General features: G+C 45.3%; 1 pseudogene; it reads left to right on the forward strand.

Annotated features, from left to right (window-relative positions):
- The first annotated feature begins 18,097 nt into the window (after positions 1 to 18,097).
- Positions 18,098 to 26,201, forward strand: LOC139257698 (probable G-protein coupled receptor 139; annotated as a pseudogene).
- The last annotated feature ends 293 nt before the right edge of the window (positions 26,202 to 26,494 follow it).

Here is a 26,494-nt window from a genome sequence, read left to right on the forward strand (position 1 = left end):
AGGTACCATGTAATTTTAAATGGTTGTTTTCGTTTAAGGTTCTATTGATTAGAGGTGCTGTACTAGCTGGAGTTTTTCTATTAGTTTGATGCACTGTATTATTTTGAGTGACTGTATGATGAGAAGTGCTGTATTAGTTTGCATTGTTTTTGCTGTATGAGTTTGTGGTGCTGTATTATTTTTAGGTAATCTACGAGTATGAGGCACCGCCTGTGTATGAAATGCTGTATGGGTATGAGCGGCTTAAATAATATGTGGGCCTGTATTAGTTTGAGGACTATCATCGACATTTCCCACTTAATTGTTTAACTGGATTTCCGTAGTTAAAGAGATCAGCCACTTCCTAGCCCGCAGTAGAAGATCCTTGGGTAGGACATTCTAACTTTTGTAATTGAAGTACTGAATGCGTGCGTTTAAAAGGGCAGCCACGACCCCCATTCTGGTACAGCAGCCCTGAGAGAGAAACTCTAACATTGGGAATGTAATTACTGAATATCGACAGTTAAAGAAGACACCCACATCACAGAGAGCAGTAGACAAGCCCTCAGAGGGAAACTCAACATTGGGAATGTAATTATAGAATGGCCACAGCAGAGTAAAGGTCATCACCCGAAACAATATGCGATCTCCAGTTTGTCCTGATGGTTTTTGAAACAACAATCCAATTGCGGGGAGAATACAGCTGGAAACGTTCAAGAGTTAATTAATGCGAGCAGAATTGTCCAATCTTTGGGATTTCCAATTTGAATCGCTGCAGTAAATATATTCGTTCAAAACTGGGAATTAAATCGGCTGTCGTAATCTGTTTGTTCAAGTTTTAAAAATAACTATTTTGATCGATGTTGCAACCTCAATGTCCCCGCGGAGAGACCGCAGGATATAAATTAAAGGCACCGTAATTGTACCGCCTCAGAGTATAATTCAGGGAGATTACCTACAGCACGAAGGGGCACATCGTTTCACACAGAAAATTTTTCCAATTCAACATGCCAAGAAAATATGCTACACATTCATTGCCGTCATTGGTGTTCCTGGTACGTGACTATAACGATTGAAGTTTTGCAAATCTGTGTTTGAGCTGGTCTCTGGTTTTGCTCTGTGACTGATAATGTTACATCCTGGATTCGTGGTCACCGGTATAGATGCATGATTGGTGAATTCATTCCGTTCAGTCAAACGGCCTGAATAACCACGGCAGTTTGATTCAATTGATCCATCTGAACATATATTGTGTGTTTAAACAACTGGCTGATTGTATTATCAAGCTATTTTCTTTAATGAAATGTTGTGTACTTTTCAATCAGTCCTTACTCCGCGCAATTATCTGAGAGAAGGTATTAGTAGGAATGTTTGTCACAGTAGGATTTACTAAGTGTGAGTCACTACCCAGCGTGGAACATGATACCCCAGTGACCATGTATTACTGGGAGTGTTGGTCACTGTAGAACTGTACTGACTGTTGGTCACTAACCTGTGTGGCACACTGTGCCCGAGTCACCATGTATTACTGGGAGTGTGTTTCACTGTAGGATATATTCAGTGTGGGTCACTAACCGGTGTGGAAAACCGTACCCTAGTGACCATGTATGACTGGGAGTATATTTCACTGTCGGATATATTGAGTGTGGGTCACTAACCGGTGTGGAACACTGTATCCGAGTGACCATGCATTACTGGGAGTGTGTGTCACTGTAGGATATATTGAGTGTGGGTAACTAACCGTTGTGGAACACCGTAGCCCAGTGACCATGTATTACTGGAAGTGTGTGTCACGGTATGATATACTGAGTATGGGTCTCTAACTCGAGTGAACTACCTTACCCTAGTGACCAAGTATTACTGGGAGTATCTGCCACTGTCCGATATACTGAGTGTGGGTCACTAACCGTTGTGGAACACTGTATCCCAGTGGCCATGTATTACTGTGAGTGTGTGTCACTGTAGGATATACTGAGCGTGGGTCACTAACCAGAGTGGAAGACCGTACCGCAGTAATCATGTATTACTAGGAGTGTGTTTCACTGTAGTATATACTGAGTGTGGGTAACTAACCTGTCTGGAACACTGTACCCCAGTGACCATGTATTACTGGGAGTGTGTGTCACTGTAGGGTATACTCAGTGTGGGTCACTAGCGAGAGTGAAACACCGTACCCCAGTGACCATGTATTACTGGGAGTGTCTGCCACTGTCCATAATACTGAGTGTGGGTCTCTAACCGTTGTGGAACACCGTGCCCCAGTGACAATGTATACTAGGAGTGTCTGTCATTGTATCATCGATTGAGTGTGGGTGACTAATCAGTGTGGAACACTCTACACCAGTGACCATGTATAACTGGGAGTGTGTGTCACTGTAGGATATACTGAGCGTGGGTCACTAACCAGAGTGGAAGACAGTACCGCAGTAATCATATATTAGTGGGAGTTTCTGTCACTGTCGGATGAACTGACTGTGGTTCAGAGAAACATAGAAATATAGAAAATAGGTGCAGGAGTAGGCCATTCGACCCTTCTAGTCTGCACCGCCATTCAATGAGTTCATGGCTGAACATGCAACTTCAGTACCCCATTCCTGCTTTTTCGCCATACCCCTTGATCCCTCGAGTAGTAAGGACTTCATCTAAATCCTTTTTGAATAAATTTAGTGAATTGGCCTCAACTACTTTCTGTGGTAGAGAATTCCACAGGTTCACCACTCTCTGGGTGAAGTTTCTCCTCATCTCGGTCCTAAATTACTTACCACTTATCCTTATTACTTCTCCTGCCCCTTCTGAGGCGCACCCTCGGAATCAAGGATGACTCGATTCCACACTAAAACTTAGTTCCCTGAGGGCTTAAGAGTCCAATGCATGACTTCCATTCTCTGTCACAGGTGGGGCAGACGGTGGTTGAACGAACGGTAGTGTGGGGTGCCTGGGTTTCTGCGCCCTCCTTCCGCGATCTACGCTTGGCTTTAGTTTGCTCTCGGCGACAATACTGGAGGTGTTCTGCGCCGTGCGGATGCGTTTCCTCCAATTTGCGCTGGCTTGGGCCAGGGATTGCCAGGTGTAGGTGGGGACGTTGCATTTCTTCAAGCAGGTTTTGTGTGTGTCATGTTACGTTTCCACTGCGCACCTGTGGCTCGCTTGCAATAACGAATCACCGAGTGGAGCGTTTCCTTTTTGAATCTCATGTCAGGCATGCCGACGATGCTTCGATGCTGGGGATGTTGCCTGACCGAGAACACTGATGTTGGTGCGCCATTCCGGCCAATTAATTTAAAGGAAATTGAGGAGGCAGCGTTGGTACTTCTCCAGTGCTTTGAGGTGCCTGGAGTAAATATTCCATGTCTCTGAAGCTTATAGGAGTTGTGAGTATCACTACTGCGCTGTAGACCATGAGCTTGGTCCGGGGTTTGAGGTCCTGGTCATCAATCACTTCCTTCCTCAGGCATCCGAAGGCTGCACTGACACACTGAAGGCAGTGTTATACTTTGCCATCAAAGTCTGCCCTTGTTGACAGTAGGCTCCCGATGTACGGAAAATGGTCCACATTGTACAGTGTATAGCCAGGTAAACCCGAGCTCCCCTGGAACTCACAACGGATGACGAGTTTCCCTCCAGCTATCGCCGCTGATACATTCTGAGGGCTACATTTACAATTTAATTAACTCACTATTCACACTGGAAGTCCTTTCGCCCTCACCGGCTTTGGGCTGGGATGTAAACCGTTGCAAATTGCAGATTGCTGATCCTGATCCCAGTGCACTGCCCTTGCTGAAAGTACAAGTACTGGATATCTGGTCTGAACAATGTTGTATCCCCACACTCAAATGGTGTTGCAATGGGAGCTCGGATGGTCCCTAGCTATGCTGCCTTTTCTTGGGATAGGAGGAACCTTCGATGTTTCAATTCTACTCCGGTCCCCTCCTTCCCATATTGTTCAGGTACATTGATGACTGTGTTTCCGCAATTTCCTTTTCTAGCCATGAACTGGAAAATGACCTAACTCGCACAAAGTAATGATCACCTCACCCTTGTTTCTGACAATATTAGCTCCCAGTTAAAGAACGCCACGATTTTGAAAGTTCTCCTCCTTGTTTACAAATCTCTCCATGGCTTTGCATCTCCCTACCTCTATAATTTTTTTCAGCCTCACAACCCCTCAAGATATCTCCGCTCTTCAAATGCTGCCCACTCGAACATCCCTCATTATACTGCTCAACTATCGGTGGCCTTATCGTCAGCTGTTTGGGACCTAAACTCTGGAATCCCTCCTGAACCTCTCCGCTTCACTAACCATCTTTCCATTTTAAAAATATCCTAAAAATCAACCCTTTTAGCAAGCTTTTGGTAATATGCCTTAATTTATTATTTTTCTGTCAGTGTCATATCTATCTGTGTTGTCCTGTTAACACTGCTTTGCAGCGCCTTGGGACGTTTAACTTGGTTAAACGTGCGATATATTTAAAAGTTATTGTAATGATTAATAATCATAATATTAATTATTATAAATATTATTATTAATAATTATAATTATAATTATAATTTTAATTATGTGATCAAACTTGCTTCTAATTTGCGCCACTCTCTCTCCTTCTCATGCTCCGTCTGTCACTTCCCTTCCCGTCTGCAACATCTCTGAGTCCATTTCCGAGGATCGGCTCTCTACCAATATCTATCATACTGCGGTCGACTCTGACAGATAGCTTGATTATATGACCTCTCACCCAGCTTGCTGCAAGGACTCTATTATACTCTCCAAATGTCGCTGCCTGCGTTGCATCTGTTCCGAGGAAGCCACCTCCCACACCAGTGCTTACAACATGTCTTCCTTTTACTGAGCTGAGCATACCCATCCTCAGTAGTCATGATCCTGTGAGCCTGTAACCTAGCGTGGAGTGGGTTGGAGAGGAGGGAGGAATAAGAGTCATGGAGACAGTGAACCGTTGAGTCAATACCTCGGGCTGAGAGGCGACAGTAGTGGGGTGGTTCCCCAGTCCCCCACACCGTCTGGTTGATTATCTTCCTGCAGTGAACATGCCCTGTTCAGAGAAGTTTCACCAGGCTGGTTCCTGAGATGAAGGTGTTGACTTATGATATTGAAACGTATAAGATTCTGAGGTGGCTCGACAGGGTAGATGCAGAGAGGGTGTTTCCCCTCATGGGGAAATCTAGAACTTGGGGATAGAGTTAAAGTATGTTCCTGATGTTGGGGAAGTCCAGAACCAGGCGACATAGTCTGAGGATCATGGGTAAGCCATTTAGGATCAAGATGAAGAGAAACCTCTTCACTCAGACAGTTGTTAACCTGAGGAATTCCCTACCGCAGAGAGTTGTTGATGCAGTTCATTGGATGTATTTAAGAGGGTGTTAGCTATGTCTCTTACGCTAAAGGGACCAAGGGGTCTGGATAGAAAGCAGGACAGGGGTTCTGAGGGAATGATCAGCCATGATTTTATTGAATGGTGCTGCAGGCTCGAAGGGCCTAATGGCCTAATCCTGCACCTATATTCTATGTTTCTATGGACAGGGTCCTCAATCCAATTTCTCGCATTTATCCTCAACCGAAGATTCACCATCACTGTGGTGGACAAGGCACACCGCAGTGTCAATCCAATTTGCTGCCTTACTTTCATCGCATATGATCGTCCCTGCTAGAACCATGATGGGGTCCCCATGTCCTCAAATTGGTCTCAACCAACCCCCACATTCAATTGCTGTCCCTTCCTTCTTAGTCCCACCACCAGACATATCCCCTTTCAGCATTCCCAATGGATCAGTCCCTCCACGACAACCTGGACCACTCCTGAATCGCCCGCAACAGTTCTCCCCAACCACCGGACCTTCCTATGTAAAACCTACGAGGTGCAACACCTGCCCTTTCACCTCCATTCATTCCATCGTCCAGGCCCATCAATCTGAAACAGTAATAGACTTGTATTTCTTCCAATGTAGTATACTGTATTTGCTGTTCACGATGCTGTCTCCTGCAAATTGGGGAGGATTAAACAGAGATTGTGTGATTATATTCCTGAACTTCTCCATTGTGTTTGAAAACGTGTCTCTCTCCCTCTCTCTGTCTCACACTGCCCGGCTCACTTGCACCTTCAATTCTACATCCCACTCCCAGTCTGACATCTCCACCTTCCACAGTCTAAAATGTTCCCCTTTGTAACTCAATGGGGAACAGCACCACATGTTTCCATTATCCATTTATTGCAACCCGGCCATAAAACTGAGATGAAACTTTTCAGATCATTACGACCGCTCCCGTTTCCTCAGACAGCATGTGCTGGTAATGAAGGATGTCTTCAGTAGAGCCACTGGGAGTGGAGGAGGTGTGAGCTGGTGGTTGGGACTAACTTTTGGTGTACGGCAGGCGGGCAGGTCCGCACCCGTTGGATCTACTGACCTTTCTCCGCCACATTCCTGGGCCATGGGAGCCTTCTGATCTTTGCCATATTTACCTTGCTCCCCACGGTCCTACCGCCCCACTCTGTAATCCTGCTCTATCAATTTACATCTAATCTGGACCTATTTCCTGTTCCTTTAGTTGTCTCATTTGTCTTACACCATCATCCCTTTTGTCTTTGAATCACTCCTGCCCACCATCCCATCAAAGACCTTCAACTTTGTTCTTTCCTCCTCCCACCACAACTTTCTCTGCCTCTGCCATTGCCTTAAAACTGTTCATCTCTCGCGGATTCCAGTATTGAAGAAAGGTTATCACCTGAAACGTTAACTCTGTTTCTCTCACCATAGATGCTGCCTGACATACTGAGTGTTTTTAGCTTACTCTGTATTTTATCAGATTTTCAACCGTTTGTATGGGGGTAGTCTAAGCAGAGGGCGAGAGAGGGAGAGAGTGTGGAGTCTTGTGGAAGGCACACCTGTATCTCCTGGCCCACAACCAGGGCCGTGAAGGCACTTCCATTGTCCCCGAAACTGTCCTCGGCTCATTTTAAATGCCCGGTATCCCGAGGCCTGGGAAACACAGCCAACCACAGTTAAATCATAAAATAACTTAAACCCGTAAAATAGTTTAAACCAGAAGCTGCCATCCGCATTAATACATTTATATTGCCCACCCGCCCGCTGGGATGGCTCGACATCCCTCCCACTGTCCCGTCGCTGCTAAACTTGGAAGCAGCGGGTTGGAGTCTAGGTTGGGTTGGGATGATATACTTTACATATTCACCCCTGACCCGACGTACACCCGACCAGTGTTGTGCTAAATCACAGGTCTTAATTTCTGGGCTCAGTCACCGACAATGTGTGACCAATAATTTACCGTCTCTTTTCCCTTCTGTTTATTACAGTGAATTTAGTGGCGATTATGGTCCTGTCCCGGGGAAAGTGCGGCTGTCCACCTGCACCACTCGCTACCTGGTGGCCATGGCAGCGGCGGATCTACTGGTGGTCATCACTGACGTCATACTGTGGAAGATCTGTTGGTATTATTTCCCGGGATCTTTCCTAGATATCACCCCTGTGTGTACTGTTATGTATCTCCTGACCCGTGTAGCCACAGACTGTTCTGTCTGGTTCACCGTCACTTTCACCTTTGATCGATTTGTGGCCATTTGTTGGCAGAAGCTGAAAACCAAATAATGCACCGGGAGAACTGCGGCTGTGGTTCTGGCCACAAGCTGCATTCTGCTCTCTGCAAAAAACATTCCCTTCTACTTTACATTAGAACCTGGATATATAATCGACAATGTTCACTGGTACTGTGTCCCAATCCCAGCCTATTATACTGAGCCCAGATGGGTGGGATTTGACTGGTTTGATACGGTTTTAACCCCACTGCTCCCATTCGCTGTAATTTTGTTGCTCAACGCTCTGACAGTCAGACACATTTTAGTGGCCAGTCAAGTCCGTAAAAGACTGAGGTGTGAGAGCAAGGGGGACAAGGGCAGTGACCCAGAAATGGAGAGCAGGAGGAACTCTATCATTTTACTCTTCACCATATCCGGCAGCTTCATACTGCTGTGGCTGGTAATTGTTATAGATTTATTTTATTATAGAATTACGGGAATAAATCCCAGTGATTACAGTGATTCTTTATATCAATTTACACAGGTCGGATTTATACTGCGGAATTTAAGTTGCTACACAAACACATTTATTTACGGGGTGAACCAGTCCAAGTTCAGAGAGCAGTTGAAGAGCGCGATGAAATATCCGGTTACATCAATTGTACAATTAATTAATAAACAGAACGACTGACCGCAGCCCAGAGGCGGGTTCCAGTGTTTGCAGACCAGGAATGTAATATTTAGCAGCAGAATCCCTTCCATTGAATTACACCAGGAATGGCTGGTGATCTGATCATAAACCCGATGGCGGGAAAAGCACTGTGTGTCGGACACGGCAATATTTCTGATTGAAAATTCCCTCATAGTCTTTTGGGAAAGTAGCACACGAGCATTCTCTCTGAAATCTTCTGCTTCGGGTCACTGCAGCTATTTAGTGCAGCTAGACATTGCATCTTTCAGATTGAGAGCCTCGACAATAGGTAGGCAGGAAGGGCTGAGCTCTAGTTCAGTGGGTTATATTATATCGAACATAGAGCAGAGAATCAGGCTATTCGGCCCAACCAGTGTGTGCTGCTGAGTATGCTTAGCACTAGATTAGAAAGTAAGAAACTGAATAAGGCAGAGGTGCACTGTATGACGTGCCAGACTGAGCAGGAGGTCCAGACCATACACACAGTCCATTTACAGGGAGAAGTGGTCTTACATCGACTTACCAAGCACACATGCCTTCGGAAACTGCGCTTCCACAAAGTGGTTATCACTGAAATATAAACATAAGAACATAAGAACATAAGAACATAAGATTTAGGAACAGGAGTAGGCCATCTAGCCCCTCGAGCCTGCTCCACCATTCAACAAGATCATGGCTGATCTGGCCGTGGACTCAGCTCCACTTACCCGCCCACTCCCCGTAACCCTTAATTCTCTTATTGGTTAAAAATCTATCGATCTGAGATTTCAATACACTCAATGAGATCGCCTCAATTGCTTCCCTGGACAGAGATTTCCACAGATTCACAACCCTCTGGGAGAAGATATTTCCTCTCAACTCGGTTTTAAATTGGCTCCCGCGTATTTTGAGGCTCTACCCCCTAGTTCTAGTCTCCCCAACCCGTGGAAACAACCTCTCAGCCTCTATCTTGTCTATCCCTTTCATTATTTAAAATGTTTCTCTAAGATCACCCCTCATCCTTCTGAACTCCAACGAGTAAAGACCCAGTCTACTCAATCTATCATCATAAGGTAACCCCCTCATCTCCAGAATCAGCTGAGTGAATCGTCACTGTAACCCCTCCAAGGCTAGTATATCTTTCCTTAAGAAAGGTGACCAAAACTGCACGCAGTGCTCCAGGTGCGGCCTCACCAATTCCCTGTACAGTTGCAAACTAACTTTTTGGGATTGATGCACAAAGACCCCCAGGTCCCTCTGCACCGCAGCATGATGTAATTTTTCCCCATTCAAATAATATTCCCGTTTATTGTTTTTTTTTCCAAAGTGGATGCCCTCACATTTTCCGACCTTGTATTCGATCTGCCAAACCTTAGCCCATTCGCCTAACCTATCTAAATCTCTTTGCAGCCTCTCTTTGTCCGCTTTCCCACCAATTTTTGTGTCATCTGCAAATGTTGTAACACTACACTCTGTCCCATCTTCCAGATCATCTATATATATTGTAAACAGTTGTGGTGCCAGCACCGATCCCTGTGGCACACCACTAACCACCGATTTCCGACCTGAGAAGGATCCATTTATCCCGACTCTCTGCGTTCTGTTCGGCAGTTAGTCACTTACCAGGAACACCAATGATGGCAATGATCATGTAGCATATTCGCAGGGCATATTGAATTGGAAGCATTTTCTGAGTGAAAAGATGTGCCCTTTTGTGCTGCAGGCAATCTCCCTGAATTATACTCTCAGGCGGTACAATTCCAGCGCCTTTAAGTTATACACTGCGGACTCTCCACGGGGACTTTGAGGTTGCAACATCGCTCAAAATAGTTATTGTTAAAACTTGAACAAACAGATTATGACAGCCAATTTATGTCCCTGTTGTGATTCAAATTTGAAACTGCGAAGGCTGGCCAATTCTGCTCACATTAATTAACAAATGAATGTTTCCAGCTGTATTCTCCCAGCAATTGGGTTGTTGTTTCAATAACCATCAGGCCAACTGGAGATCGAATCTAATTTCTGGTAATATCTTTTGCACTGCTGTGTTCATTCAGAAATTACATTCCCAATGTTCGAGTTTCCCTCTCAGGGCTGCTCTACTGCAATCTGTGATGTGGCTGCCTTCTTTAACTGTAGCTATTCAGTAATTATATTCCCAATGTTCGAGTTTTCCTCTCAGGGCTGCTGTACTACACTCTGTGATGTGGCAGCCTTCTTTAACTGTAGCTATTCAGTAATTACATTTCCAATGTTAGAGTTTCTCTCTCAGGGCTGCTCTACTGCACTCTGTGATGTGGCTGCCTTCTTTAACTGTAGCTATTCAGTAATTACATTTCCAATGTTAGAGTTTCTCTCTCAGGGCTGCTCTACTGCACTCTGTGATGTGGCTGCCTTCTTTAACTGTAGCTATTCAGTAATTACATTTACTATGTTCGAGTTTCCCTCTCAGGGCTGCTCTACTGCACTCTGTGATGTGGCTGCCTTCTTTAACTGTAGCTATTCAGTAATTACATTTACAATGTTCGAGTTTCCCTCTCAGGGCTGCTGTACTACAAAGGGGGTCGTGTTTGCACCTTTCAATGCAGGCATTCAGTCCATAAATTACAAATGATAGAAAGTCCTTCTCAACGCTGTTTTCGTGCGGTCCAGGAAATGACTGATCTCTTTAACTTTGGAAATCCAGTTAAACAATTAAAGTGATGAATTTCTATGATAGTTCTCAAACTAATATCGGCCCTCATATTCATTAAGCCTCTCATACCCATACATCACCTCATACACATGTGGTGCCTTATGCTCGTAGATTACCTAAACATAATACAGCACCACAAACTCATACAGCAAAAACAATGCAAACTAATACAGCATTTCTCATCATGCAGGCACTGAAAATAATACAGCACATCAAACTAATAGAGATCTTCAAACTAGTACATCGCCACAAACCAAGAGAACCTCAAACTAACACAATACTTTAATATTACAAAGTACCTCAAACTAATACTAAAACTAATACAACACCTCAAACTAAAAGATAACCTCAAACTAAAAGAGAACCTCAAAGTAATACAGAACCTGAAACCATTAAAGAATATCAAACTAAATTTTAATAAATCTCGAGATAACCTCAACATAAAATGGACACTCAAAATAATAATGAATCTGAAACTAATACAGACCCTCAAAAACACCGAGACACTTAAACTATTAATGAAACTCACACTAATATTTAAATTCAAATTAAGAGTGAATCTGAAACTGATAAACTTAAACTTATAGGGAGTCTCAAAATAATCCACTCAAACTAATGGAGAAACTAATAGGGAGGATCAAATAAGCCAAATATTCAAGCTAAGGGAGAAAATAAAACTAATACAGCCCCCCAAACTAATAATGTCCCTCAAACTAATACACTCTCTCAAACTAATACAGACCCTCAAACAAATACAGTCCGTCAAACTAATACAGCCCCTCAAGCTAATATAGTCTCTCAAACTAATACAGCCCCTCAAACAAATATAGCATCTCAAACTAATACAATCCCTCAAACTAATACAAGCTGTCAACCTAATAGAGAACCTCAAACTCATCGTGAATCTCAAACTAATACAGACCCTCAAATTAATACATTCCCTCAAACTAATAAAGCCTCTCAAACTAATACAGCCCCACAAACTAATACATACCCTCAAACTAATACAGCCCCTTAACCTAATACAATCCCACAAACGAATGCAATCCCTCAAACTAATACAGTCCATCAAAGTAATACAGAACCTCAATCGAATATAGTCCATCAAACAAATACAGTCCCTCAAACTAATACAACCACTCAAACTAATATAGTCCTTCAAACTAATACAGCCCCTCAAACTGATATAGCCCCTCAAACTAATACAACCCCTCAAACTAATACAGACCGTCAAACTAATAGAGAACCTCAAACTCATCGAGAAACTCAAACTAATACAGTCCCTCAATCTAATACAGTCCGTCAAGCTAATAGAGAACCTCAAACTCAACGTGAATCTCAAACTAATACAGACCCTCAAACTAATATAGTCCCTCAAACAAATACTGCCTCTCAAACTAATACAGCCCCACAAAATAATACAGCCCCTCAACATAATACAGACCTTCAAACTAATACAGCTGCTAAAACTAAACAGGAACCTCAAATTAATAGATGTACTACTTACTGTAGTGGACCTTGGACAAATACAGCCGCTTAAAATAATACAAGAATATAAACTTTTCCAGAAGCAGAAATTAATATATTTCCTCAAAACAATAGAGAAGCTCAAACTAATGTAATTGTTGAAGCTATGGAGAACTCAACATAATAGAAAACCTCAAACTAATAGAGAACATCTAATTAATGCAGACCCTTAAAGTAATAGAAAACCTCAAAATAATACAATAAATAGAGAACGTCAAACTAACAGAGAACCTCAAGCTAATAGAGGACCTAAACCCAATACTGCAACTCTACCACACACAGAAAGTTATATTCATACAGTCATTGAAACTCACACAGCATTTCCGATAAATCAGTCTATCAAACTAATACAGCCCTTAGAACTAATAGAGAATGTGAAACAAATACAGCCGCTAAAACAATAAAGATCCTCAAACTAAAAAATAACCGCAAACTACTGGAGAACCTCAAAATACTTCAGCCCATGAAACAGATACCCTCAAATTAATACAGAATCTCAAATAAATGCAGCAGCGTCAAATAATGTAACATTTCCACCATTTATAGAAACTCAAGCTAATATACAACCTCAAACTATGAAAGAAACTCAACCAATATGAGAACCTCAAACAAATACAGCCACCTAAAATAATACACCTCAAACTATTAGAGAAACTGAATCTAATACAGACATTCAAATTAATACAGCCCCTCAAACTATTATAGACCCTCATACTAATAGAGAACGTGAATGTAATAAAGAAATTATAACTAATAGATAATTAATATCGCAGGAGATTTAGCATCTAGCCGACAATCACGAAGTGGGTGGATTTTTCAGTGGAGTAGAACAGGTGGCCCAAGGTCTTATTCCACGGAAAGCCAAGAACAGAAAACTGCACATCAAGGACAGTGAGGCTGCCGGTGCTAGTTGGAAAGAACACTTCGAGGATCATCGCAACAAAGAATCCGACTTCGACGTGAGTGTCCTTGACTTCATCCCACAAGATGCGACCATCACCTCCTTGGCACAAGCGCAGCTCGGCACGAATTTGCAAAGGCCTTCCGACAACGAAAAACCACAAGGTCTATGGAGCAGAATGAATCCCCTTGGAACTACTGAAGCTTGGCGGCGAAGCACTCATGGCACGTATTCATGACCTTAACTGGAAGGAGGAGATCATGCCAGGAGATCTCGGAGTAGATTTAATTGCGATGATCTTGAAGAAAGGTGACGAGTCTGACTGCGGTAACGACAGAGGAATCTCGCTGCTCTCAACCAAAGGCAAAGTCATCGCAAGTATTCTTCTCAACCACCTTCTCCCTGTGGTTGAAGAACTCCTCCCAGTTTCGCAATGTGGATTACGCCCACTAATTGGCACAATGGATATCATCTTCACCACACGGCAGATACTAGAGAAATGCAGCAAATAACACCAATACTTGAACATGGCATATTTTAAACTCACGAAAGCCTCCAACGCTGTCAACCATGAGGGTTTATGGAGCGTCCTCCTCAGATTCGGCTGCACTTCAAGATTTGTCACCATGCTCCACCTTCTGCAGGATGAAATGTAAGCCGTGCTCCCGGTCAAGGCATCCACCACAGAACCATTCCACATATGGACCAGGGACAAGCAAGAGTGTGTCATCGCACCACGAGGGGAAGGACGCAGCAGCCAAGTTCATGGCACCGTGGGTGGCTCAGCTGCACAGGAGGGCAGGAAAAAGAGTGGCATAGCGATAGTGATAGGGGATTTGATTGTAAGGTGAACCAAGACTCCAGGATGGTGTGTTGCCTCCCTGGTGCAAGGGTCAAGGATGTCTCAGAGCGGATGCAGGGCATTCTGAAGAGGGAGGGTGAAAAGCTAGTTGTCGTGGTGCATATAGGTACCAATGATATAGCTAAAAAACGGGATGAGGTCCTATGAAACGAATTTAGGGAGCTCGGAGCAAATTAAAAATAGGACCTCAGGATTGCTACCAGTGCCACGTGGTAGTCAGTGTTGGAATCGCAGGATAGCTCAGATGAATCCGTGGCTTAAGGAGTGGTGCAAGAGGGAGCGATTCAAATTCCTGGGATATTGGAACCGGTTCTGGGGGAGGTGGAACATGTACAAACCGGATGGTCTGCACCTGGGCAGGACCAGAACCAATGTCATACGGGGAGTGTTTGCTCGTGCTGTTGAGGAGGGGTTAAACTAATATGGCAGGGGAATGTGGACCAAAGCAGGGTTTCAGAGGGAAGTAAAATGGGGGCAGAAGCAAAAGATAGAAAAGAGAATAGCAAAAGTGGAGGGCAGAGAAACCCAAGGCAAAAATAAAAAGGACCACATTACAGAAAAATTCTAAATGGAAAAAGAGGGATAAAAAGACAAGTCAGAAGGCTCAGTGCCTCAATGCGAGGAGTATTCAGAATAAGGTGGATAAATTAATTGCACAGGTAGCTCTTTATGATAATAACATATTTGGGATCACGGAAACATGGCTCCAGGGTGACCAAGGCTGGGAACTCAACATCCAGGGGTATTCAACATTCAGGAAGCACAGACAGAAAGGAAAGGGAGATGGATTGGCGTTGCTTGTTAAAGAGAAAATAAGCGCAATAGTAAGAAAGGACATTAACTTGAATGATGTGGAATCTGTATAGTTATAGCTACGGAATATCAAAGGACAGAAAACGCGAGTGAGAGTTGTATCCAGACAACCAAACAGTAGTAACGAGGTTGGAGATGGCATCAAACAAGAAATTAGGTATGTTTGCAATAAAGGTACGGCAGTTAACAGGGGCGGCTTTAATCTACAGATAGATTGGGTTAACCAAACTGGTAGCAATGCGGTGGAGGAGGAATTCCTGGAGTATATTAGTGATAGCCTTAGAGACCAATATGTCGAGGAATCAACTGGAGAGCTGGCCAACCGAGACTGGGTGTTGTGTAATGAGAGAGGATTAATCAGTAATCTTGTTGTGCGAGGCCCCCTGGAAGGGTGACAACAATAATGTAGAATTCTTTTTAAGATGGAAAGTGAAATATTAATTCACAGACGAGGGTCCTGAATTTAAGGAAAGTTTACTTCGATGGTATGAGACGTGGATTGGCTAGGATAGATTGGCAAATGATACTTAAAGGTTTGACAGTGGATACGCAATGGCAGACATTTACAGATTAAATGGATGATCTTCAACAATTGTACATCCCTGTCTGGAGTAAAAATATAGGGGAAGGTAGAAAACCGTGACTGACAAGGGAAATTAGAGTTCCTGTTAAATCTAAGGAAGAGGCATATAAATTGGCGAGAATAACCAGTAAACCTGAGGACAGGGTGTAATTTAGAATTCATCAGAGTACAAAGTGTTTAATTAGGGGTATTACAATAGTGCATGAGAGGAAGCTTGCTTGGAATATAAAAACTGACTGCAAAAGCTTCTATAGATGCGTGGAGAGAAAAAAGATTAGTGACGACCAACGTAGGTCTTTTGCAGACAGAATCAGATGAAGTTATAATGGGGAACAAAGAAATGACAGAGCAATTGAAAAAAAACTTTCGATCTGTCTCGACTAACGAAGACGGAAATAACCTTCCAGAAATACTAGTGCTTCGAGGGTCCATTGAAAAGGAGGAAGGAAAGGAAATCCTTATTAGTCAGAAAATTATGTTCGGGAATTTGACAGGATTGAAGGTCGATAAATCACGAGGGCCTGATAGGCTGTATCCCAGAGTAATAAAGGAGGTGGCACTCGAAATAGTGGATGCATTGGTGATCATTTTTCAATATTCCATTGACTCTGGATCAGTTCCTATGAATTGGAGGGTAGCTAATGCAACACCACTTTTTAAAATAGGAGGGAGAGAGAAAACGTGAAATTATAGATCGGTTTGGCAAACATCGGTGGTGGGGAAAATGTTGGAATCAATTATTAATGATGAAATAGCAGCCGTTTTGGAAACAGTGGCTGGAACGGTCCCAGTCAGCATGGATTTATGAAAGGGAAATCATGCTTGACAAATCTTCTAGAATGTTTTTAGGATGTAACTAGTAGAGTGGAAAAGGGAGAACCAGTGAATGTGGTGTATTTAAACTTTCAAAAGGATTTTGACAAGGTCCCACACAAGAAACTAGCGTGTAAAATTAAATCACATTTTATTGGGGGTAATGTATTGGCGTGGATAGAGAACTAGTTGGCAGACAGGAAGGAGCGAGTCAGAATAAACGGGTCCTTTTCAGAAATGCAGGCAGTGCCCAGTGGGGTGCCGGAGGATTCAGTGCTGGGACACCAGCCTTTTACAATGTAAATCAATGATTGAGATGAAGGAATGGAATGGAATATCTCCAAATTTGCAGATGACACTAAGCTGGGTGGCGCTGTGAGCTGTCAGGATGATGCGAGAGACTGCAGGGAGACTTGGACAGGTTAATTGAATGGGCAAATGCATGGCAGATGCAGTATAATGTGGATAAATGTGAGGTTATCCACTTCGGTGGCAAAAACAGGAAGACGGAATATTATCTGAATGGTAACAGATTAGGAAAAGGGGAGGTGGAACGAGAACTGCGTGTCATGGTACATCAGTCATTGAGATTTGGCATGCAGGTACAGCAGCCGGTGAAGAGGAAAATGGCATGTTGGCCTTCAAAGCGAGGGGATTTGAGTGTAGGAGCAGGAAGATCTTATTGCAGTTGTACAGGGCCTTGTTGAGGACACACTTGGAATATTGTGTTCAGTTTTGGTCTCCTATCTTAGCAAGGATTTTCTTGCTTTTGAGGGAGTACAGCGAAAGTTCACCAGATTGATTCACGCGATTGCAGGACTGACATATGAGGATCAACTGGGCTTGTATCCACTGGAGTTTTGAAGAATAGGAACACAGAAACATAGAAACTTAGAAAATAGGTGCAGGACTAGGCCATTCGGCCCTTCGAGCCTGCACCGCCATTCAATAAGTTCATGGCTGAACATGCAATTTCAGTACCACAGTCCTGTTTTCTCACCATACCCCTTGATCCCCCGAGTAGTAAGGACTCCATCGAACTCCTTTTTGAATATATTTAGTCAATTGGCATTAACAACATTCTGTGGTGGAGAATTCACAGGTTCACCACTCTCTGGGTGAAGACGTTTCTCCTCATCTCGGTCCTAAATGGCTTAGCCCTTATACTTAGCCTGTGACCCCTGGTCCTGGACTGCCCCAACATTGGGAACATTTTTGCTGCATCTAACCTGTCTAAACCCATCAGAATTTTAAACATTTCAATGAGGTCCCCTCTCATTCTTCTGAACTCCAGTGAATACAAGCCCAGTTGTTCCAGTCTTTCTTGATATGTCAGTCCTGCCATCCCGGGAATCAGTCTGGTGAACCTTCGCTACACTCCCTCAATAGCAAGAATATCCTTCTTCAAGTTAGGAGACCAAAACTATACACAATACTCCAGGTGTGGCCTCATCAAGGCCCTGTACAACTGTAGTAACACAGCCCTGCCCCTGTACTCAAATCCCCTCGATTTGAAGGCCAACATGCCATTTGAATTCTTAACCGCCTGCTGTACCGGCATGCCAACCTTCAATGACTGATGCACCAAGACACCCCGGTCTCGTTGCAGCTCTCCTTTTCCTAATCTGTCACCATTCAGATAATAGTCTGTCTCTCTGTTTTTACCACCAAAGTGGATAAACTCACATTTATGCACATTATACCTCATCTGCCATGCATTTGCCCACTCACCTAAACTATCCAAGTCACTCTGCAGCCTCATTGCATCCTTCTCTCAGCTCATACTGCCAACCAACTTTGTGTCATCCGCAAATTTGGAGATACTACATTTAATCATCTCGTCGACATCATTAATGTACAATGTAAACAGCTGAGGCCCCAGCACAGAACCTTGCGGTACACCACTAGTCACTGCCTGCCATTCTGAAAAGTACCTATTTGCACCGACTCTTTGCATCCTGTCTGACAACCAGTTCTCAATCCATGTCAGCACACTACACCAAATCCCATGTGCTTTAACTTTGCACATTAATCTCTTGTGAGGGACCTTGTCGAAAGTCATCTGAAAGTCCAAATACACCACATCAATTGGTTCTCCCTTGCCCACTCTACTGGAAACATCCTCAAAAAATTCCAGAAGTTTTGTCAACCATGATTTCTCTTTCACAAATCCATGCTAAATTTGGACCTATCATGTCACCTCTTTCCAAATGCGCGGTTATGACATCCTTAATAATTGAATCCTTCATTTTACCCACTACTGAGGCCTGACTGACCGGTTGATAATTCCCTGTATTCTCTCTCCCTCCTTTTTTTAAAAGTGGGGTTACATTGGCGACCCTCCACTCGATCGGAACTGATCCAGAGTCTGGCGAATATTGGAAAATGACTGTCAATGCATCCGCTATTTCCAAGGCCACCTCCTTAAGCACTCTGGGATGAAGTCCATCAGGTCCTGTGGAGTTATCGGAATACAGTCCAGTCCACGGGGATTACCGGCCTGTCGCATGGGGATCAAACCCCTGTCCCACAGGGATCACAGTCAAGTCCCACAGTGGTCGCAGTTCAGTCCAGTCCCACAGGGATCACAGTCCAGTCCAACACGGATCACAGTCCTGTCCCACATGGATCACAATCCAGTTCCACAGGGATCACAGTGCAGTCCCATAGGGATCACAGTCCAATCCCACAGGGGTCAAAGTCCAGTACCACGGTTGTCACAGTCCAGTCCCACAGGGATCACAGTCCAGTCCCACAGGGGTCACAGTCAAGTCGCACAGGAATCACAATCCAGTCCCACAGAGATTACAGTCCAGTCCCACAGGTATCACAGTCCAGTCCCACAGGGATCACAGTCCAGTTCCACAGGGATCACAGTGCAGTCCCATAGCGATAACAGTCCAATCCCACAGGGGTCAAAGTCCAGTACCACAGGTGTCACAGTCCAGTCCCACAGGGATCACAGTCCAGTCCGACAGGGGTCACAGTCAAGTCCCACAGGAATCACAATCCAGTCCCACAGAGATTACAGTCCAGTCCCACAAGGATCACAGTCCAGTCCCACAGGGATCACAGTCCAGTCACACGGGGATCACAGACCAGTCCACAGGGATCGCAGGCGAGTCCCACAGGGATCACAGTCCAGTCCCACAGCGGTCGCATTTCAGTCTCACAGGGGTCAAACTCCGGTCCCACAGGGATCACAGTCCAGTCCAACAGGGATCACAGTCCAGTCCCAAAGTGACCATAGTCCAGTCCCCCAGGGATCACAGTCCAGTCCCACAGGGATCACAGCCCTGTCCCACAGGGATCACAGTCCAGTCCCACAGGGATCACGGTCCTGTCCCAAAGGGACCACAGTCCAGTCGCACAAGGATCACTGTCCTGTCACACAGGGATCACAGTCAAGTCCCACAGGGATCACAGTCCAGTCCCACAGGGATCACAGTCCAATCCCACAGAGGTCGCAGTACAGTCCCACAGGATTCACAGTCCAGTCCCACAGGGATCACAGTCCAGTCCCACAGGGGTCACAGTCCAGTCCCACAGGGATTACAGTCCAATCCCACAGAGGTCACAATTCAGTCGCACAGGGATCACAGTCCAGTCCCACAGAGATCACAGTCCAGTCCCACAGGGATCACAGTCCTGTCCCACAGGGATAACAGTCCAGTCCCACAGGGATTTCAACCCTTTCCCACACGGATCACAGTCCCATCCAACAGGGTTCAAAGCCCTGTCCCACAAGGATCATAGTCCAGTCGCACAAGGATCACAGTCCTGTCTCACAGGGATCACATTCCAGTCCCACAGGGATCACAGTCCAGTCCCAACAGGTGTCACGTTCCTGTCCCACAGGGATCACAGTCCAGTCCCACAGGGATCACAGTCGAGTCCCACAGGGATAACAGTCTAGTCCCACAGGGGTCACAGTGCAGTCCCACAGAGATCACAGTCCAATCCCACAGGGTTCACAGTCCAGTCCCACAGGGATCACAGTCCAGTCCCACAGGGGTCACAGTCCAGTCACACAGGGATCACAGTACAGTCCCAAAGGGATCACAGTCCAGTCCCGCAGGGATCACAGTCCTGTCGCACAGGGATCACAGTCCAGTCCCACAGGGATCCCTGTCCAGTCCCACAGGCGTCACAGTCCAGTCCCACAGGGATCACAGTCCAGTCCCACAGGTGTCACAGTCCAGTCCCACAGGGATCACAGTGACGTCCGACAGGGATCACAGTCCAGTCCCACAGGGAACACAGTGCAATCCACAGGGGTCACAGTCCAATCCCACAGGGGTCACAGTCCGGACCCTCAGGGACTACAGTCCAGTCCCACATGGGTCACAGTCCAGACCCTCAGGGAGAACAGTCCAGTCCCACATGGATCACAGTCCAGTCCCACAGGGATCAAAGTGAAGTCCCACAGGGTCACAGTCCCCGCCCACATAGATCACAGTCCAGCTCCACAGGGATCACAGTCCAGACCCACAGGGATCACAGAACAAACCCACAGGTATCACAGTCCAGTCCATCAGAGATCACAGTCCAGTCCCACAAGGATCACAGTCAAGTCCCACAGAGATCAAAGTCCAGTCCCACAGGGGTCACAGTCCATTCCCACATGGATCACAGTACATCCCACAGAGATCACAGTCCAGTCCCGCAGAGGTCACAGTCCAATCCCAAAGGGGTCACAGTACAGTCCCACAGGGATCACAGTCCAGTTCCACAGAGATCACATCCAGTTCCACAGGGGTCACAATCCAGTCCCACAGGGGTCACAGTCCTGTCGTAGAAACATGGAAACATAGAAAATAGGTGCAGGATTTGGCCATCCGGCCCTTCGATCCTGCACCGCCATTCAATAAGTTCATGGCTGAACATGCAACTTCAGTACCCCATTCCTGCTTTCTCGCCATGCCGCTTGATTCCCCGAGTGGGAAGGACGACATCTAACTCATTTTTGAATGTATTTAGTGAATTAGCCTCAATAACATCTGTGGTAGATAATAGCACAGGTTCTCCACTCTCTGGTTGAAGAGGTTTCTCCACATCTCCAAATGGCTTACCCCTATCCTTCGACTGTAACCCCTGGTTCTGGACTTCCCAACATTGGGAACATTCTTCCTGCATCTAACCTGTCTGAACCCGTCAGAATATTATACGTTTCTATGTACTCAGTGTGGGTCACTATTTCTTGTACTTCCGCTTCTGAGGCGTAACCTCGGAATCGAGGATGCCTCGATTCCACACTACAAATTAGTTCCCTGACTGCTGAAAAGTCCAATGCTTGACCTGCGTTCTCTGTCACAGGTGGGGCAGACCGTGGTTGAACGAACGGAAGTGTTGGGTGCTTGGTTTGGTGCGCGCTCCTTCTGCTATCTACGCCTGGCTTCAGCTTGCTCTGGGCAATAAGACTCGAGGTGCTCTGCACCATGCGGATTCTTTTCCTCCAATTTGTGCTGGTTTGAGCCAGGGGATTGCTAGGTGTCGGTGGGGACGTTACAATTATTCAAGGAGGTTTTGAGTGTGTCATTGTGCGTTTCCTCTGCCCACCGGTGGCTCGTTTGCAATAACGAATCACCGAGTAGAGCGTTGGCTTTTTGAATCTCATGTCAGGCACACCAACGATGTGGCCGGACGACAGAGCTGAACGACTGTGGTTAATGCTTCGATGCTGGGGATGTTGGCCTAACCGAGAACACTGACGTTGGTGCACCACTCCGGCCAATTAATTTAGAGGAAATTACGGAGGCAGCGTTGGTACTTCTCTAGTGCTTTGAGGTGCCTGCTGTAAATATTCCATGTCTCTGAAACAGATAGGAGGGCGGGTATCAGTCCTGCCTTGTGGACCATGAGTTTGGTCCGGGGTGTGAGGTCCTGGTCTTCAATCACTTGCTTCCTCAGGCATCCGAAGGCTGTACTGGCACACTGAAAGCAGTTTTGGACTTTGCCATCAAAGTCTGCCCTTGTTGACAGTAGGCTCCCGAGGTGTGGAAAATGGTCCACATTGTACAGTGTATAGCCCAGTAATCCCGAGTTCACCTAAAGCGGATGGCGAGTTTCCCTGCGCCTATCCCCGCTAATACATTCTGAGTGCCCCATTTACGATTTAATTCACTCGCCATTCACACTTGAAGTCCTCTCGCCCTCACCGGGTTTGGGCTGGGAATGAAAACCCTTGCAGGTTGCTGATCCTGATCCTGACCCCAGTGCACTACCCCTGCTGAAAATACAAGTGCTGGACCTCTGGTCTGAAAAATGTTCCATCTCCACACTCCAATGGTATCGGTATGGGAGCTCAGATGGTTCCTAGCTATGCTGCTTTTTCTTGGGATAAAAGGAACCTTCGCTGTTCCAATTCTACTCCGGTCCCCTCCTTCAAATATTATACATGTACATTGATGACTGTGTTCGCGCAATTTCCTTTTCTTGCCATGAACTGGAAAATGTCCTATATCGCACAAAGTCATGATCACACATCACCTTACCCTGATGCTCTCTGTCCTACATTGGCTCCCGGTAAAAGAACCCCACGATTTTGAAAATTTGCATCCTTGTTTACAAATCTCTCCATGGCCTTGCACCTCAGTACCACTGTACTCTTTTTTAGCGTCACAACCCCTCAAGATATCTCTGCTCTTCAAATGCTTCCCTCTCGAACATCCCTCATTATACTGCTGAACCATCGGTGGCATTACCTTCAGTTGTTTGGGCCCTCAACTCTGGAATCCCTCCCTGAACATCTAAGCTTCTCTAACCATCTTTCCATTTTAAAGACGCTCCTTAAAATCAACCCTTTTAGCAAGCTTATGGTCATATGCCTTAATATCTTCTTTTTTGTCTCGTTGTCATATGAATCTGTGTTGTCCTGTTAAAACTGCTTTGAAGCACCTTGGGACGGTTAACTAGTTTAAACGTGCGATATAAATAAAAGTTATTGTTATTATTATTTATAATAATATTAATTATTATAAATATAATTATTAATAATAATTATTATAATTATAATTATGTGATCAAATTTGCTTTAAATTTGCGACACACTCTCTCCTTCTCATGCTCCGTCTATTACTCCCTTCCCTTCCTCAACATCTCTAAGTCCATTTCCGAAGATTGGCTCTCGACCAATGTCAACCACAAAGCGGCCGACTCTGACAGCTAACTTGATTATATGACTTCTCACCCAGCTTGCTGGACGGATTCTATTATAGTCGAAAAATGTTGCTGCCTGCGTTTCATTTGTTCCGATGAAGCCACCTCCCACACAAGTGCTTACAACATGTCTTCCTTTTTCTGAGCTGAGAATACCCATCCTCTGTGGTCATGATCCTGTGAGCCTGTAACCTATCGTGGAGTGGGTAGGAGAGGAGGGGCGAAGCAGAGTCATGGAGACAGTGAAAAGTTGTGTCAATACCTCGGGCTGAGAGTCTACAGTGGTGGGATGGTTCCCCGGTCCCCCACACCCTCTGGTTGATTATCCTTGCTCCCCCCCCACCGCCCCCCACCCCCCCCCCCCCCGTCCCACCGCCCAACTCTGTAATCCTGCTCTATCCACTTACATCTCCTCTGGACTAATTTCCTGTTCCTTTAGTTGTCCCATTTGTCTTCCACCATCATCCCTTTTCTCGTTGAATCACTCCGTCCCATCAAAGACATTCAACTTTGTTCTTTCCACTTCCTACCACAACTTTATCTGCCTCTAACATTGCCTTAAAACTGTTCATCTCTCGCGGATTCCAGTATTGAAGAAAGGTTATCACCTGAAACGTTAACTCTGTTTCTCTCTCCACAGATGCTGCCTGGCATACTGCGTGTTTTTAGCGTACTCTGTATTTTATCAGATTTACAACCGTTTGTATGGGGGTAGTCTAAGCAGAGGGAGAGAGAGAGAGAGCGTGTGGAGCCTTGGGGAAGGAACACCTGCAGCTCCTGGCCCACAACCGGGGCTGTGAAGGCACTTCCATTGTCCCTGAAGCTGTCCTCGGCTCACTTTAGCTGCCGTGTATCCCGAAGCCTGGGAAACACAGCCGACCACAGTTAAACCCGTAAAATAAGTTAAACTCGTAAAATAGTTTAAATCAGAAGCTACCATTCGCATTAGTACATTTAGATTGCCACCCGCCCGCTGGGATTGCTCGGTTCCTTCCCACTGCCCCGTCGCTGCTAAACTCGGAAGCAGTGGCTTGGAGGTAGGTTGGGTTACAGAAACCTAAAAACATAGAAAATAGGTGCAGGATTAGGCCATTCGACCTTTTGAGCCTGCACCGCCATTCAATGAGTTCATGGCTGAATATGCAACTTCAGTATCCCTTCCTGCTTTCTCGCCATACCTCTTGTTACCCCCAGTCGTAAGGACTACATCTAACTCCTTTTTGAATATATTTAGTGAATTGGCCTTTCTGTGGTAGAGAATTTCACAGGTTCACCACTCTCTGGATGAAGAAGTGTCTCCTCATCTCGGTCCTAAATGGCTTACCCCTTATCCTTAGACAGTGACCCCTGGTTCTGGACTTCCCCAACATTGGTAACATTCATCCTGCATCTAACCTGTCTAAACCCGTCAGAATTTTATATGTTGCTATGAGATCCCCTCTCATTCTTCTGAACTCTAATGAATACAAGCCGAGTTGATCCAGTCTTTCTTGATAGGTCAGTCCCGCCATCCCGGGAATCAGTCTGGTGAACCTTCGCTGCACTCGCTCAATAGCAAGAATGTCCTTCCTCACGTTAGGACTCGACACAATACTCCCGGTTTGGATGATATACTTTACATGTTGACCCCTGACCCGACGTCCACACGGCCGTTTTTGAGCTAAATGACAGGTCTTACTCTCTGGGCTCAGTCACCGAGAATGTGTGACCAATAATTGACCGTCTCTTTTCCATTCTGCTTATTACAGTGAATTTAGTGGCGATTGTGATCCTATCCCGGGGAAAGTGCGGACTGTCCACCAGCACCACTCGCTAACTGGTGGCCATGGCAGCGGCGGATCTACTGGTGGTCATCACTGAGGTGATACTGTACCGGATCAGTTGGTATTATTTCCCGTGGTCTTTGCTGCATATCACCCCTGTGTGTACTGTTATGTATGTCCTGGCCCGTGCAGCCACAGACTGTTCTGTCTGGTTCACCGTCACTTTCACCTTTGATCGATTTGTGGCCGTTTGTTGGCAGAAGCTGAAAACCAAATATTGCACCGGGAGAACTGCGGCTGTGGTTCTGGCCACAAGCTGCATTCTGCTCTGTTCAAAAAACATTCCCTTCTACTTTACAATTGAACCTGTATATATAATCGACAATGTTCACTGGTACTGTTCCACAATGCCAGCATATTTTACTGAGCCCGTATGGGTGGGATTTGACTGGTTTGATACGGTTTTAAACCCACTGCTCCCATTCGCTGTTATATTGTTGCTCAACGCTCTGACAGTCAGACACATTTTAGTGGCCAGTCGAGTCCGTAAAGGACTGAGGGGTGAGAGCAAGGGGGAGAAGGGCAGTGACCCCGAGATGGAGAGCAGGAGGAAGTCTGTCATTTTACTCTTCACCATATCCGGCAGCTTCATACTGCTGTGGCTGGTATATGTTATAGATTTATTTTATTATAGCATTACAGGAATAATTCCCAGTGATTACAGTGATTCTTTATATCAATTTACACAGGTCGGATTCATACTGCAGAATATAAGTTGCTGCACAAACACATTTATTTACGGGGTGACCCAGTCCAAGTTCAGAGAGCAGTTGAAGAGCGCAGTGAAATATCCGGTTACCTCAATTTTACAATTAATTAATAAACAGAACGACTGATCGCTGTCCAGAGGCGGGACCCAGTGTTTGCAGTCCAGGAATTTAATATTTAGTAGCAGAATTCATTCCATTGAATTACACCAGGAATGGCTGGTGTTCTGATCATACAGCCAGTGGTGGGGCAAGCACTCTGTGTCGGACACGGTAATATTTCTGATTGAAAATTCCTACTTGGTCTTTTGGGAAAGTACCACACGAGCATTCTCTCTGAACTCTTCTGCATAGCGTCACTGCAGCTATTTAGTGCAGCTAGACATTGCATCTTCCAGAGTGAGATGCTCGACAATAGGTAG

This window comes from Pristiophorus japonicus, unplaced genomic scaffold (assembly GCF_044704955.1).
Source record: "Pristiophorus japonicus isolate sPriJap1 unplaced genomic scaffold, sPriJap1.hap1 HAP1_SCAFFOLD_90, whole genome shotgun sequence".
Taxonomy (NCBI): domain Eukaryota; kingdom Metazoa; phylum Chordata; class Chondrichthyes; family Pristiophoridae; genus Pristiophorus; species Pristiophorus japonicus.